Source organism: Dioscorea cayenensis, chromosome 1 (genome assembly GCF_009730915.1).
Source record: "Dioscorea cayenensis subsp. rotundata cultivar TDr96_F1 chromosome 1, TDr96_F1_v2_PseudoChromosome.rev07_lg8_w22 25.fasta, whole genome shotgun sequence".
NCBI classification, from domain to species: domain Eukaryota; kingdom Viridiplantae; phylum Streptophyta; class Magnoliopsida; order Dioscoreales; family Dioscoreaceae; genus Dioscorea; species Dioscorea cayenensis.
Window position 1 is genome coordinate 18,419,110 of NC_052471.1, and position 13,166 is coordinate 18,432,275.

Below are 13,166 nucleotides of genomic sequence, written 5' to 3' on the forward strand. Positions count from 1 at the left end.
GATCAGATGAAGAAAATCCCATCCATGGCCAAAGATAGAAGACAGCAAAAAAAAAACCCTTTCTACACCCTCTGATTCTCTAAAGAAATGAAAGCCTCGAAGAAGAAGAAGAAGAAAAAGCTGGTGCCTCTGATGCCTCTGATGCTTGCTACTCGTTATCATTGATGTCATCCTTGCTAGAGAAGGTTTACAGAAATGAAGAGGTCCGTTGTTGATAAGAACCTTAGTCCTATGGTGAAGACAATGATGACCCGCTGCATTTAGTGCACAATCTGAGATTGTGTTGGAAGAGGTTCTGCAGATCTCTAAAGCCGAGGCTGTGTCCGAGGTCGTCGCCATTGGACATGCCGAATGTGCTGATATTCTCTGCACGGCTCGCCAACATGCAAGATTAAAAGTGAGACGTGTTCTGGTTAAACAAAGTTACCACAGACTCACCTCACAGTTCAAGGGAGCCTCATGTGGATCATCTATCCCAGTAAAACATGCGAAATATATATATGGTTTACAGCTCTTGGACGTGTTTGTTGGTATTCTTTCAGACCCTAAAAACTCAACTGAGTTTATGGAACATGCCTTTGATTTTACGTCCTTGCACAAACCTTTTGGATGCCTTGCTTCACATAATTCCAATGGCATGTCCATGAAGAACTGTGGCAAGGGTGTGTTCAGATCATGCAAAGTAGCGATAGTAATTGACTGTAGAAATTGAAGGAATGTTATGTACAAGGCAATCACCTCGATGGAAGAGTCTGGCATTAAAGCACAGCGGGCATCCCGCTCGCTTCTGTATGGGGATATCAGACCGGCGATACATATAATTCCAACATATGACTCGCCCTGCAATAAAATAAAAAAAGTTAACAAAACTTTGACGTGGTGTCTTTTATAAAAAAATCTTTTCTTGAGACAAGAATGGCAATTAGAACGAATTTAAAAAAGATGTTGTTGATCAAAGCAAGATGATCAAAAGAAAAGAAAAAGAAAAAAAGAAAACCGAATCGGGTCGAGGGTAATGAAATTCTATTACTAGGTAAATCATGACACTCGCTCATCTTTAGATAAGTATGAAGTTATAAACTATAATCAAAAATCAGCTTGCTTTTGAACACCTACCAACTTTGCGATCCTCTGCACTAAAATTCAGATCCTAATTAAGCCCAAAGTATAATTGGAGCACTTGTATTGAAATAAAAAACTGGAATATATCAGTTGAACAAGAAGGACACCATGTGCTAGATTGTTATCAAATCAAGATGCTTACAATGGAGCTTTAGATCGTGACAAACTGGTCCATGCTGGGCTTGTGGCAACTCTGGTGGACATGTATGCAAAGTGTGGGGAAATTTGATGAAGTTTACACCTTGTTCAGTGAAACTACTAAGAGAGACGTGTACTAGAGAAAATTCTATTCGATAAAGATGAGAAGACAGTGAACACGTCTGATGGATTGAACTCTCTGTTTATCAATGATGAGAGTGATTCCGGTATTTCTGCTTTTGAATACCCAAGTCCAAAACCAAATAATGAGGTTCTTTCCTCAATAAAAGGATTTCATTTAAATATAAATCGACAATATAAAATTCGGAAAAACCGTTTCAACTACGCTCAAGTTTTCCTCAAGACAAACAACATCCCAATGAATTTTTTTTGTTGGAATAAAGATCTTATTTTACACAAAAAAACCTTGATCGTTAAAAATAATAAAGATGGGAAGCATGCATATTCACGTGCATGTAAAAAAATGATGATGAAAAGCATGCTATAGTCTGCATGTATAAAGACCTGGGCCCACAATGAAAGAGACATGCATAAAGAATGATGAGGAGAATACATGCACACATACATGAAATAGAAAAGTAGTTAAAATAAAAAAAATTGAGCAGCATGCATGGCCAAAAAAAAAAAAAATAATAATAATAAAGAAGTAAATAAATCAATAAATAAACCAATAAATAAAACGAATAGCAGCATGCATATGTGCGTGACACATTAAGAAATAATAACATTAAAAAAAGCATTACTTGTTAAAAAAATAAACAATAAAAATATGGGCACACCATTTAAATGATGAGTAATAGGACTTCAAGTATAAAAATCAATTAATGTGGCTCATCCATGAAGAAAAGACATGTTGCTGGGAATATATATATATATATATATTGTCAAGCTACAACCTATGTTCACTTTTCTCCCAATATTGAAGAAGCATACCACATGCTTGATTGCTGGATGTGCCCGTCCCTCACCAAACATGAGAGGCATGCTCACGTAAGTTAAAAAAAAAGAAATCAATGGAAATTATAAAGGCATCTCACAATGATTTATCTTGGAAGACATCTGATCCTTGATATTGGTATGAGGGAATAAAGGATAAAAAAAAATTAAATAAAAAATAGATAAATAAGGAAAGAGCATTGTATTTATGGGAGAACTGTATCTCGTACCTCATGGCTCTTCTTCCCCAGCCTACTTATTGAAGAATGCTACTGAAGTTATATGGATACCAAAATGTCGCATCTGAAGTTATAAAAAAAAATAATAATAAATAAAAGAAGTGTTACATGCATGCATGTAAGCATGTATGTACACACTATAAAAATAGGATATCATCATGCACATGACAGGCATGGGTTTATTTAGATTCCGAAGAATGGATGTATACTCAACATCAAGAAACAATGAGACTCAAGGCGGCAACAAAGCATGCAATGCAATGGCAAGGCACAGGCAGCAATGACTTGTTCATTTCAAAACGGCAACAAATAACATGAAGAAAATTTAAGGCAGCCATGAAATATTTATTTGAAGACGGCAATGAGGCAAGCAGCGCGATGGCAAGGCACAAGCAGCGGCAATGATATATGATATATATACATATATATAAAGTCATATAATGACATAAATGATGTATTAAATATATGCAATAAAATAACAAAATTTATAATTCGCAAATTTTCTTGCCCTTTTACTTGTACTTTTTGCCCTTAATCGGAGGTTCCTAAGATTCCAATCTGGAGTAATTAATAGTAGAGGCTTGCCTCTATTAGGAATGAAAGAACCCACAAAAACAAATACGATATTTGTGCTTCGATATATCGTCTGGTGTCTTTTCATGATGCCAGATGCATATTTTCCATCCCACAGACACTATTTAGATTACATCTCTAATAATTCTATGATAACATATTTCACAAGACAAAACCCTTTGCTGATTCAAATATATACATCCTACACAACAAAGGCCAAAGTTTATGTATCACACTATTGCTTAAGTATCATATGGAGGTTATGTCCTCAAAGGACAATGAAAGCTCACTAAAACAATCTGGAAAATTTTTGTATCTATGATTATGTTTTGGTACATCCATTACTCTCTAGTAGAAGTAATCTATCTTATTAAGCATTATGTTTTGCTAATTTGTCATGGATATCCAATGCCTGGAATGACTAAAAATGTACTGGCTTGTGTCCAATTGCCTACGTTGAAAACATGAACGCCAGTTGCTATATCTTTACCTCAAGAACACTTAGCTCTAGGTTGAACTTAAGACTATCTTAATGGTGGAGGATAAGCCTGAAGGATTCTTCATCTAACGGTTTACAATTCTTCCTATTCATAACTCACTTGTAAACCAATTAATCAGGACACATCAATAATTATTTGAAGTACTCAAACCTTATAATTCTTTACACTATGCCACTGACTAAGTAGTCAGCTACTGACCGTCGATCCTCTTCAGGGTCGAGTTCCAGAGATGGACTATAAGCGCTTGAGAGGGGTTGAGAAGCTAAGGAATGAGCAAAGAGATACCAAGTCTAAGCTTTGGGACTTAGAATTTTGAGATTTCCCTACATTTTAACCATCTAGAGTCCATGATGCACCAACTTATTACTCCCTGGAAATACAACAACTGACATCATCATCATCATCATCATCATCATCATCATCATCATCACACCACTCTTCACCTTCCATTTCATAATGGCCATCACACCATGATCCACCAACCGCTGCAACATCACCGCAGGCTTAGGAGCCACCCATTTGATTTTATTTCTTATCATTATCATATTTTATATATTTTTTTGTATTTATAGATTTAATTTGTAGTTGAACATTTTTATTTTTATATATTTGAGTTGTTTTGAGCTTTACTTCTTTATATTCTTCTTAAATTGAACTGAGTTCCTCGAGCTTTTTTATACCAATTGAGAAATGAATGAAAGACATAATTGGAAGCTTGAATACATATCAAAGAGATATCAATAGAGTTTCATTGTTGAATTTTAAAAATCTTCAGCGGAGTATTAGATTGATTTGAGCATATCATTTTCCTTTCATTCATATAATCAATTATATCAATTTTTACTTTGAGCTTCATTGAGTACACAAAGGGCGATGTGTATCTTTAAGCGTGGGGAAGGGGTTTTTGAGCTTCAATTTTTAGAAATTTCATCTCTAGTATAGATCATTATAACTTTTTATCATTTTTAAAAGCATCTTTAACATGGTTTATAATTGCACCATATGTGTTCTTTGACCAATTGATGAGTGTACAATTTTATACCATTTAATATCATTTTTTACACTCATTAGGTATGAATTAGAATAATATTATGGAATTTGATGTTAAACATGGTGTATTTTGCATTCTCAGGCTTCGAGCAATGCTTAAGGATGAGAGAGAGAGAGAGAGAGAGAGAGAGAGAGCCAAAAGAAGTATTTTAGAGCCAAAATGATAAATATGGAGCTTTCTCGACATCATTCATGAAGAAACAGGGCAGAACAGACTCACTTATGGGCATCTTACGGTCATGCTTACAGCTGGAAGACTCTTCCAAAGAACCTTGTGGGTTTGCTTATGCCCGTAAGAAGGAGCATAAAGACAAAGTAGAGGACCTTATGGGCTGGACTTACGCCCGTAAGGCAGACCATAAGGGTTGTCCAGACAAGTTTACGAGCACAACATACACCCATAAAGAGTGGTCATTAGGGCAATCTAGACGAGCTTATGGTCCAGTGCTTACGACTGTAAGCTCAACCATAATGGCAAACTAAAGACCTTACCGACAGAACTTAGGGCCATAAGTTATCCCATAAGGCTCGGAACCCATCATCCCAGCTCTTTATGGCCACGTTCTTTTGCTAGTAAGAAGCCTGTAAATGGCACAGTATAAATATTCATGATGAGGGTTTCTAGGGCATCTTTTGTTCTATTCAAAGGCGAGGCTTAGGGAAAAAAAAACTGATCTCCAGGGCTTTGGAGGCTATTTTAAAGGAAGATTCAACCCACCTATCTTAGATAAGAAGTATTGCAACCATCAAGATTAACTTGCTCTATTTTATTGTGCCAATATTCTGTGAAAGGTCCTTGGAAGTTCTTCGGCAATTATCTCTTTTCACAATTGAGAAGGGAGTTTTCATGTTTTCTTTTATTCTCATTATGTCTTGTTGTTTGGAAGTTTGCTCTCCATTAATGAAAGGAAAATTTGTAGATATTTGGGCATAGTTGAACTTTAGGATTTTATTTTATTTAACATGGTTGTGGATCTTGTTGCTTTAATTGTTTCTTAATTGAAATCCATATTATTTGAATCCAATTATGTGTTTTATATGGCTTGATTGCTAACGATGAGAAAACTCTAGTTCTCATGTTTGATTTTCTTTGTGAAAAGTAGTAATATTCACCTAGCATAGACATGTCATGATTGGAGAGGATTGTGAGTAAACCTAGCAATGGGGTACTTTAGAGTTGAGAGTTATCATTCCTCAATCCTCCCGAGTGAATTAACAAGTGATTTTTCATGCTCTTTGTGATCATATGGAATAGATTTTAGGAGAAATCATATTTCTATTCTGTATGGGATTAGGGATAATCTCTTTGCAAGAAGGATTATCTATTTCAAAAATTTTCTTGTTAGTTCACATTGAGATTTCATAGAATGTAATGCAATTGTGAGGTGTCTGTATCAACACTGTACTAAATCATTTATTAATCACCCTTGCAAGAGGGGTTTTATATATTTAAGATTTTTCTTGGTTCAAATAAGATTGCATACTTATACAACCTGGGCATCCCATTCCCCCTTGGTTTTTCGACTATTTTTATTTCCTTATTCTTTCTTTCTTTTCTCTTGTTTTTTAGTTTGCTTGCGAACATCACAATCTTTGTTTAGGCTACTTTTTGGGATTAGGATTAGTACTAGTACTCTCAATCTTTGCTATGGATCGATACTCTAATTTTGAGCACTTTATTACATGATCAGCATATACACTTGCATCCCTATTACCAATCTTTGGACTAATTTCATTATAAACTTACTTGTGTGGTTCCTTAGAACACTTTTGAGCATTTTCAGTCTCTTTTATGGAGCTAATTTTAATTTTTCAAAATTGAATATGTTTTAGGGACTTGGTATATAAACAAAGAGATTTTAAAAAATTAGTTTGTTGTGTAATAGAGTTTTTCCACACACTTAATTCTTTTGAAATGTGAAATCATTCTTGTAAAGTCAAATACTTTTGTATGGCCTACCAAGAGAGAGGACTACCTCAAAAGATATGTTTTTAACAAAAAGAGCTGCTTCTTCATATGTGTGAAGCTTCTCTTTGAAAATTGGATACTTTTGTATGCCCTACTAAGAGAGAGGGCTACCTCGGGGATATGTGAAAGCTACCACCTGTTTTTAAAGAACAAAAAGAAGAAAGTTGTTATAAAAAATAAATAAATAAAAGAAAAGAAAGTATGTAAAACAAGGAGAGAAAAATAGAGAAATGAAAAGAAACATTTTTCTAAGTCCTTTGTTTGCATACTCTTATTTAATTTTAATGGTGAAATAGCAAAGTTATTAAGTGACTTTTGCTCAATCATCTAAGAGGAACAACAAGTTGAGTTTAGTTGGTCTTATAGTCAAATTCTTTTATTCAATTGAATGCAATTGGGATGCTCTTTTATAGATTAATGCTTCCAAAATTTTCAAGTCCATGACCAGGCACTTATTCTTCTTAATTTCCAATTTTATTTGCTTGACCAGAAGCAAAAGCTTAAATGTGGGAAGCTTTGATAAGTGCTTGATGAGTTATTATTTTGATAGTATTTCACTTCGCATTTTTCTTGATTTGAGAGAAATTTGTTAAGATATGATGCTCAATCCTGTTAAAATTCATGTGTAGATTCATTTTACAAGTTTTAAAACAAAAGAAAGTAGGTTAAGTAAGTTTTGGGAAATGTTGAAAAAAGAAAATGAAGAAACTAAACTAAACATGCTTGTGAAACACACTCATATTTTGTTTTGTAAGGCAGTGTTCTTTTGAAAAATACTTGTGGTTGTGTTCTATGGGTGTTTGTTTCAATGCCATCTATTTGCTCGACAATTGTTGATTAACAACTTTAACGGTGTAACATGGCTACTAAACACCCCTGTCTTTAATGGCCGTGATTAGCTTTGCTAGAAAACTCTATAAATTGATGTTCAAGAGCTTTTTGGTAGAAGTTTTTGGGACTTCTTGGAGACTTTGGCTAGAGTTGGAAAATGCTATAGGAGATGAATCCAAGCCTTCCTTAACACCTTAAGTAGCTAGATCTAGGGGGATTTGATCCCTATTTGAGAGGAAATTGAAGATCAAAAGCAGATTTGAAGAAATGTATCAAGCTCTAAGAGAATTGAGTCATCTCTCTTACCCCATTACATAAATTTGAAGGGGTTCTTCATGAAACTTTTATTTTGTTGTATTTTGCTCATATTTGTATGATATTTTTATCCATTTGTAGCTAAATACTTGGTTCTTGGATTTGATAGAACTTGGTTGCAATATGTTTTCTTGGCATTATTTTTCTATTGATATAATTTGATATAATTTGATTTTAATATTGAGATTCAATTGTGATAATGCTTATTCCACAAATTTAGGTAGCAAGAACCCAAATTTCTTAGCATAGGTTTAGTTAGCGAGAACCTGAGCCTATGATTGATCACGTGCTTAGTTAGTGAAAGCCGGAGCATGTGAATGATCTCACACAATTGAAAGAGTTTTAATTCATCTCTCATAGCTAGAGTCATATGCATTCATGGGGAAAATGTATAAAATACATGTTCATTTATGTTTAGGAACTAGTCACTTTAAGATAAGGGCTACTTTATATAAAGAATCTCCACAATCCAATGATCATGAAAAATTGGGTTCAAGAATCCATAAAAATAGATGTCTTTATTTTAAACAACCAAGGGAAGTCATGTCCAAACACCATTCTTATCATCTTGATCTTTACTTAGTTGTGTTTGTATATCTTGGAAGAATATTCTTAGTCTTAGTTAGTTTTCTTGTTAACAATATAAACTTGGACTATATTTTGATCGGGTAGATAATACGAGGAGGATTAGTATCTAATACTTAATTTCCTTGTAGGTTCAACCTTACTTTTATGCATACTTTTACTATTTGACATGACATGTGCGCTAGCATTTATTTTAGCAATTGTATGCCTCATCATAGATGAGCCTAAAGATTGGGAATGATAAGCAAGATTATTGTGGGTGATTCTTGATGGCTTTGTAATAAGATCTCATGAGACTGAAGTTAACTTAATAACTCATAAAAGGGAATAGGTTCTTGCCTCAGATTTATACTTGAAATAAGACGATCAAAGACCAGACCAAATTTGTGATATAATCACATTAAATTTTGCATCATGTAATGGACTTTTCGCTGCAAGTGATTTATTAGCTAAGGCTTTTGCTTTTTGGAGATATTGTCTAATATTCACATCATTTTTCTTCAATTATTGAAGCGCAATATGTGGTTATAATTGGAGAGTTTGAGAAACTGAGCCAAAGGCACTTTCTAATGCTTTCCATGCTATATAAGCTGACCTTGCTCTAATAATATAACTATGCACCTCTTCTGTTAGTTAATAAAATCCAAGAAAGTATAAGCTGATCTTTAGAAAATCAAGTAGTGTAGATAGGATTAGTAACTGCGATATTTGGATCATCTAATGAAGAAAACGTTTGAGGTGGTGCTCGAGTACCATCAATGAATAGATTCATATTTTGATAGTTTTAAAGAAGAACAAATTAGGTTTTCCAAGGATAGTAATTTTTGGTATTTAGTTTGATAGCAAATATATAAATTGCAGTGGGGGAACAGGTGTTTGTGCTTGTGAAATAAGTATAATTTGGTGCGCCATGATGGTTCTAATACCATGTAAAAAATTTTAAAAAAACTACATGGAAACTAGAGAGAAAATAAAAGGTTTTTGTATGTGTTACATTAATTGGAAGTAATGCGGTTATAAACAAATATAGAATGCAATCAAAATATGTGACAAGTTTTTTTTTTAAACATGTAATAATATATTTTAGTGATGTATGTAGAGCTAGCAAAGGGAAATATATATGCAGACAAATTGAATTTTAAGATGTATATATGGCATTCGAATTTATTGAAAAGCATAGATACAATTAGATAAATTTTCATTGATATACAAGCAAACAACCTCTAAAACACATTAGTGCGTGTTACATAACCAATAAGACAAGGCATATATACCCATAAAATATTTTAATAATTATTAAATTAATATTTTGCAAATGTACTTCTATAAAAAAACAAAATGTTTAATTAGATGCTCATCATCATCATGATTGTGTCTCTTGTAAAAAATAGAAAGTTGCTAATATATCCTCTTAAAAATTATATTTGCATATAATTCTAATACCCAATTTAGTCTCTCTAATATTTTAAAATTGTCCTTTAGTCCCTCTAATATTTTTCTCAAAACAAAATGTTTAATTAGATGTTTATCATCATGATTGTGTCACTTGTAAAAATGGAAAGTTGCTAATATATCCCCTTAAAAATTATATTTGCATATAATTCTAATACCCAGTTTAGTCTCTTTATTATTTTGAAATGGCCCCTTAGTCCCTCTAATATTTTTCTCCCTCTAGGAGTTCCTATATTATCTAGTTTGGGAAAAAAAAGTCCCCCTGCCTAATGCCTGTCACATTTTCTATTTGTGCGGCTAACATAGCATTAATCAAGATGAAAAAAATAATAAAATAATGCACAAAATTTTCAATCCTCTAATTCTAACAAAAATTATTTGCTTGTCGAATCCTAGTTCCAATTCGAATCTGAACCAAAAAAAAAAAATTTACCCCCATCATGAGCATCTCATGGGCTGGCATCTCCTCTAGTCAGGTGTTTACCTTTGCCAAGAGATGCATCTCCTCCAGTAGCGTTAAGCATTGATGTCCATGGTAGGCGCCACTGTTGCCAACTACGCTAGTGCCAAATTGCCGTCCACTAGCACTTGCACTCACCAACTTTGGCACCGTCTTCCACCAGCACCTCGACCATTTGTGTTTTCATATAGCAAATGCTAGAGGCAATTTGATTTAGCCTAAGCACAGTGTGATGGCAGGTAGCAAAGGAGCGATTAGGAGAGGATTTGTGATTTTTTTTTTGGATATTTATCAAATGGGAGTTGTATTGTAATGTATTTCATGAAATTTACTCAGTGTACAATTTCATACATGAAAGTATTGTCATTTATTAAGTTACAATCAATATGAAAGCATAATCTCATACATAGTTGGATACCATATTGATAATGATAAGTTTGTATGGCATGATAACTCATTATACACAGTAGAATAATACATTGTACAAAGTCATGATCAATATACTCTACACTAACAAAATTTTGGTAACAAGAATTCATGGAGAAATACATTAAAGAACATTGTGTTGATAACTACTCATTACAAAGGTAACAATTATTTAAAATTGTAATTTGCAAATTCTACATATTGTAAATAATTGTAATTTCATTGATAATGTTAAATGCACCAAAAATGCAACAAAGTATTCTTCAAAAAGGTTGCACATATTTTAGCAAATGTTAAAATAGTTGATTGAGATTCTTGCTCACACATAACATTTGTAATATCATGTACAAAAAACGATCCTGATATTCAATAACCATGTTTTGTTGAACTTCATAGTGGTGGATTTTCCTTGACTATAGTACCTATTATGCTTTGCTATGTGGAGAATTCTGACGCTTCAAACTCTGTTGTGGTTGTTGCCATGGTCTCCTTATTCTGCTTTTGCCTTGCTGCAATAGCCATGCTATTCCTCCTTACATGAGTATTAAACCAACAAAGAGTGTATGTTATTTATTACCAAAGTCAGCCCTATTGGTGCATGCTTATAAGGCAATAGAAAAAATTACCAACAACTCATCTACAGTGACAAATGAAGGCGGAACATTCCTTCCAATTATTAATCCTCTAGTGTGCCTTCCCTACACCATAGGAAAATAAAAATTTCTTTAAACCCAACAGTATTATTAAATCCAAGTTCTCATTTGAAATTTGGATATCACTACTTAATATAGGACAACATCATTCTTGAACACATTAAATAGTTACTTTAACTTGAAAATTTGTAAGGGACCTTGTGCAGAAGTTGGTAATTTTTTTTTTGTAAGAAGTCTTTGATTGTTTCTCCTTTGGTGTAGTATCCCTTTTATCACTTGTTTGATCAACTATATCATATTTTCAATATGGTGAGCTATTATTGTAGGTGATATTTTCTTCTTTTGTTTGTAGTTGTAGTGCTTTTAGATTGCTCTTTTGGTGCAGCTTGCCTATGGTGTCCTACCTGGCTAGATGAAGCATTGGAAGTGTTAACATGATCTGCACTTTATTTTTTTTCTTTCTTTTTGGTACAGTTGTTATCTTTGGCTATATATCCCTTGTTGTAGATGGCCTTTCATGCATAGTTTGGCCAGCTGTAGTATTAGCCATTCTATTTGTCTGTAGAATTACATCACCCTGTGGGTTTTCAATAAGGATCTGCAAAGAAGATTTACATTATTAGGGCCATCAAAATTATCATGTAACTGCAATGACTTAAGTAATGCAATAGCAGAGCTTATAGTTGCATGGCTTCTTTTTAGACATGTCAGTCTGTTGTGGCCTTCACCAAGACATATTCTGCACTTAAAAACCCTACCTTCCCTTTACATCTTTGTTTTGCTCTTTCTTATGATCTTGTTCTTACTTTCTATGGCTCCCTTATTCTCTTTTTTGCAGGTCTTCCTAGCATCTTCTTAACATTGGTGGTAGCATTGGTCCCTCTACACTTGAAGGCTAGAATTCCCTACCCTTGATAAGTGTCTAAATGTATGTATTTCGGTATATGTATTCTATACTTCTAGTATGTGTTTTTATAAGAATTAATGCCCGTTTTGTGCTTAATCGTGTGTTATTTGCTTTGAAGGGCACAGAAATGCCACGGAAGACACGAAGATACAATTTGGGCGAAAAAGAGAAGAAAACCATGTTGCGGTATTGTAGCATATTCAATGTAGCAGATTACTGTAGCTCAAGTGTTGTAATTGTAGTACTGTAGAAACGGTACTGTAGCATCAACGCTGTAGTAAGAACGTTGTAGCTGTCACTGTAGCACCTGGAGAGTTTTTGAGTCAGGATTTGATCCAGGCCATACGGCCTCAATGCTGCCTTGGATTAACCCCGGGATGATCACTGTAGCCAGAGAAGAGGATAGTGTGCTTGAAGGCATACTGGCTCAATGAGGTGCTCATTGAGCCAGTATGGATACTATTATGAGTGCTAGAGTGCACTTTTGCCTACCCTAAACGGGCTCAATGAGGTCCTCATTGAGCCAGTATACCACCAGTATAGAGGTCCTCATTGACCCAGTGTACCGCCAGTATGGAGGCCATTTTAGGGGGTTGTTGAGTCTATTTTGAGAGGCATACGGGCTACTTTGAAGGGGAGTATACCTGGGATATATGAGGGCATTTGGAGGCCATTCTTGGGGGAATTTTTTTTTTGGGGACTTTTGGGGCAGCCGACACTTTGGGAAAAAGAGGAGGAGAAACGAAGACATCATCTTGGGAGAGCTTGGCTTGAGTCTTGGAAGTGATCAAGAGCTTGAACTTCAAGGGGAGAGTTTCATCATCAAAGGAGGTGGAGCATTCGGCATTCTTTGGGCTAGAGGAAGCGTCATTCGGCCGGCATTGTTCTTCATCATCATCATTCGGACTTAGGAGTGCCATTTATGCATCTATTTTTTTATTGTTGTTGAGTTTGTTATACTTGTTTGTATGACGGCACACTAGACCCCC